This window comes from Aplysia californica, unplaced genomic scaffold, assembly GCF_000002075.1.
Source record: "Aplysia californica isolate F4 #8 unplaced genomic scaffold, AplCal3.0 scaffold01006, whole genome shotgun sequence".
Classification (NCBI taxonomy): domain Eukaryota; kingdom Metazoa; phylum Mollusca; class Gastropoda; order Aplysiida; family Aplysiidae; genus Aplysia; species Aplysia californica.
The window spans coordinates 116,283-120,998 of NW_004798276.1; the positions used below are offsets into that span (position 1 = coordinate 116,283).

Below are 4,716 nucleotides of genomic sequence, written 5' to 3' on the forward strand. Positions count from 1 at the left end.
CTCCAACATCAAAGCTTTCTTTTAATGGTACGTTGTGGTATAGGTTTAACCCCCCTTCAATACTGAAACATATTCAAGAAGTGATACCTCCCTCCGAACACAACGTCCATCTCCGAAAGAACTGAACCAAGTGAGTGGGGAGCTTTGATAACTCCTCGAACTGTACAATGTCAATAATGTCCAGCATAATATCCGAACCAGGGTCATTCGCATGTTATCACGAGCTAACAGTCCACCTGCAAGCTCTGAGAGGATTCTATTACTGTAACCGAGGTTGAGGTTAAATAAAGAGAAGAAAAGAAACACAATAGCGCTTATAGTACTGAAGAAAGTAAAAAAAAAAAAAGTTTTAGTAAGAGTTTTACGGCGCTCGCAACTGCATAACGTCATATGAGCGACAGAAGATTAGGGGTGTTACAAGAGAGCAACAAACATAAAAAAGAAGAAGGGGAGATAAGGACGATAGATGTTTCATAGGAAAGAAGAAGCAAACCACATCAGAGCACCAGACAACCACCCATCAGAAAATAAAACACAGAAAAACCGAGAGAAACAAACGAGGGAAAGAAAACTAGCAGGACCTCTTCTTCTTCTTCTCGATCGCATCACACTTGCAGTCTGGTATCTGTGATTAATGGGGCCGTCCTGCTCAGTTCATCTGTCGGCCCGTATAGCTTCTCTTGTAGTGTCATTGGGGTAGGATCTTTTTTAATGTACGTATTCTTACGCCACCAAAGACACGTTCTGATCATTTAGGAGGACCATAGCTGCCAGGGCCAGCCTGAACTAAAAGGGATACAATATCATCCCAGCAGAAAGACCGAAAGACTCGATAAAAGTTCTCCACACTCGGGAATCGAACTCAAGTCTCTTGCGTGCGACAGCAAAGCGCTTAACGGCTTCATCAGAGACGCTGGTGAAAAAGGACCTAGATTTACCATGTGGAGTAGTGTCCTCCAACCACCCACTCAGCAACCGACAATAACAGAAACAAGCGAACAACAAAACACAAGGACGCTTGCCCCCAAATCACCAACCCCAAACCTGTCACGCTGAAGGATCAAGGAAAACATAATTGGCTTAACGTATATCCTTTTTTCTTTTTTAAATCACGACACAGCGGTACCAGGTGATTCTGCACTACGGAACACTCCAATAAGAATGCAATAACGAGAAAGAACCTGCTTTTTTAAGTAGCTCGGTAGAGATATATGACAGCTGAACAGGCTTCAATGCACCCAGAAAACGAAACAAATTTGCCCTCACCCCTGAGACGTCCTAGGACGTAACGAATAAAAACAGTGCTTTTTTTGCGAACAAAATACATTTAAAGGGTTGGGGGCCTACAACGGGCGAGGCATTAAAATTTGACGCTGTTCTTTCTAGACGGGATAAGCCTTGTGAGAGTCTAGTAAGACTGAATATTGGGAAATGCACTTTTCCTAAGTGGGATTTCTTTAAAGCCGCACTGTGTTATGCATGAAAAGAAAAAGGAACTAACTTTCGACATTGTTTTGTTGAGTTTGTCTTATTACACTTTTTAAAATTGTTTCTCTCTTTCTCCTCACTCCCTTTTTCTGTTTCACAAACACACTCTCTCTCTCTCTTCTCGTCCATCTGTTTCTTCCACCCCCCCCTCTCCTTCTCTCTTTCTCTCTCCCTCTTTCTCTCTCTGTGTGTCTCTCCCCATCCTTCTCTATCTTTTTCTCTTGAAAACACACACACACACGCACGCACGAACGCATGCACACACAAACACGCAGACTGGTTTGCACAAAACAAAACCCAGATAAACATTACACATTCATAACATCGACTCATTTTAGCAAGCTGGCAGGTATTCTGTTTTCTCCAAAACTGAAATACCCCCCCTCCCCAACAATATGCTCATCAACTTCACGTTCTATTTCGCAATCGTCAAATATAGTCCCTCCTTCAGTTGAAAATGCACATTTTAATAGTATCATTAATACAAAAATGTTCTCATTAGATAAACAACTATAAGCACGCAACAGTGCAGGCAGACAGCGTGCTTCATTCAGAAGCACATTTTCTTATAATATATTTGTACTTGTCTAACCAAAGGCTCCTTCATAAAATGAATAAGGCGATAAAACAAATCCGAGTTGGTCTCCAACAAAATAGATCCACAGCACTTGTCTAATCGATTCGTAGTTTTATCGCGAGCCGCCATAGAGCAGTGCGAACAAACATTCCCATGCCACACAGAACAAACATGGAGATCCCGCTCAGCGGAGCAATGGGATCTGGGGGGACAGGCTATTTCACATGGAGAGGAGATTAATTAAAACAAAGCAGTGTTTATATCGGGGGGTCCTTGTGAAAACAGACTGTAGGCCCTCTGCTGTTATCACTCGAAAGGAAAGCAATAACAATACCACCGTTCGACCAAGGAGTGTCGACGACCGGTAAGTGTAGACACACTAAGATTCTAGGCTCCTGGTTGATTGTAACTGTGTTACCACAGAGTCTACAGTAACACTGGTGATACTGTAAAACTATCTGACTGTTACCCCTTCACTGAAACAATTTAGATAATTTGGGAACGGGGACAGTTTCATTCGGCCTGCCAGGGGCAACCCGGGCTGAGAGGCGAGAGGTATACGGCACCCCAGCAGAAGGACGGTGAAATTTGATAATACTCCTCCTTCACCACAGACATACTTAGGGAACCTAAACAAATGAGTAACAAGGAAAGGTCAGGGAAACGTAGCTTTTTTTTAGAGCATCCGAGCAAAGGAATGAATGGAGAACAATGATCGCCGATGTCTGTCGCAGATCTGGCACCGGATGATGATCACACCACAGACGCAGACAAATCCTCCAAGTGAATAACGCAAGGAGGTAAGATGTGCTGACATGGACTGACAGTATGAAAGAATCCACGACACTATACCAAATGGGATGTACTAAAATCCCTTAAAACACCCACTCAGTGGGAAACATTACAGATAAGAGTAGATCATACAAATTATTTAAAGGATGTATACGTATGCACACTGGGAGTTCAGTTTACCGATTGATGTAAAAGTTTTGCACACCTATTGACATAATTTAGATCATTTTGGGAGGCGGGCTAGAAAGAGTGCTGACGTCTTCGACAGGAAGACACAGCGATGTGTGTGTATGGGGAGGGGGGGTTATGAGAAATGTTAGTACATGTATCACTTATTGGGTTTGCTCGGACTTTAATTTGTTTCGTTGGGGTAACGCTGGGTTAAGGTGCGGTTGACCAAAGTTCTGAGTTCAGAAAGGAGCATCCTTTATAAATATAAACTTGTTTGGGGAATTTTCAAAACTCTCTACCTATATTTGGTTCGATTCTATTGGGTTAAATTCGGAGACCCAAATCTCTATAAAGAAGAATTCTGGATTATGACAAGGAAGTTCCAACTCATAACCCAGTGGACTTTTCATCCCTTAAAATGTTTGGTCAGACATTTTGTTCTTATCATTTGAGACACGTACGCAAAGACCAGAGGATAGAATTACATTGTCATAGGATATGGAGGAACTCATAACTTAGTCAGTGAGTGGAAGTTCTTCTTATACGCCAGAATAAAACACATGAGCAACACACACACACACACACACACACACACACACACACACACACAAACAAACAACAACAAAACAAAACAAAACCGGGGTAGGCTTACAAAATGAAACCCAGACTGTGTCGACTTACCTTTGTCCTAGACCATCATACAAAATGTCCAACGGTGAGGGAGCCAGAAACTCAACGTTCCAAGTAATTCAGAAACAATATCCTGAAAAGGTCCGCGGTGTCCTCTGACTTGGCACAATGTTATGGCTGGGCACCGACTGTTGAGGTTTTAATATCCACTTGGCCTCCTCGATGAACGAACACACAGACTTGACTGATGTTATAATCCTCCTCAAGGAAACAAAATATCCGACTTGTGGTAATCCAAAGTGCTCGGGAGAAGAAATCGTTCACATTCCTCAGATTTGTTAGGTCAATTGACAGCAAGACCACTTTTGATCCGAAAGGCAGTTTGGACTAAAAAGAAATAAGAACGTTGAGAGATTGCTGAACCTGAGAATAAACGTTGAAGCTGCCCAGCTGAATGACACAGAGGAAAATAAACACATAAAAAGAACATAATAATATAAAAAGTTGCTGAGGTGTGTCGAAAAGGAGAAATAACTAGGAGAGAAAATAGCTTACAGTGAAACTGAAAAGAAGAACACGTCATTAGTTTTCTGAGTATTTCTCACTATATTCACTTCTGTATTACACCCTTGACAGTAAAGGCAACTTGGCATTGGTCGGAGGGTCACATGAGCACAGAGAAAGCGAGACAAAAAGGTAAAGCCAGAGAGAGAGAGAGAGAGAGAGAGAGAGAGAGAGAGAGAGAGAGAGAGAGAGAGACTTTTATACACTTACACACACATATGTATCTGGTTTCCTAATGTGCACATTTTTCTAAAATTCATATAGCAAAGTGAAGTTGGTAAAAAAGTGAGTTCCATCAGCAGATTTAGGCCTTACGGGAAAACAAGGAAGGGAGTTGCTGTGTTGTATTGTGCTAACCGTCGAGGGAGAAGTTTCTAAGCTCGACAACTTTTATTCTGAGTCTGAACAAATCTTTTACACTTTTGTACAGCTCTGTGAGATAGGGCCGTATTCATTTCGGTATAATTTTTTTTTATACAATGGAACTTCAATCA

General features: G+C 41.9%; 1 protein-coding gene across 1 annotated transcript in view; it reads right to left on the reverse strand.

Annotated features, from left to right (window-relative positions):
* Positions 1–4,377, reverse strand: part of LOC101857072 — a gene marked incomplete in the record, with an annotated part of 106,947 nt that extends 102,570 nt beyond the window's left edge. Inside the window, 1 exon segment of the mRNA XM_005111114.3 lies at positions 3,710–4,377.
* Between the last annotated feature and the right edge of the window lie 339 nt (positions 4,378–4,716).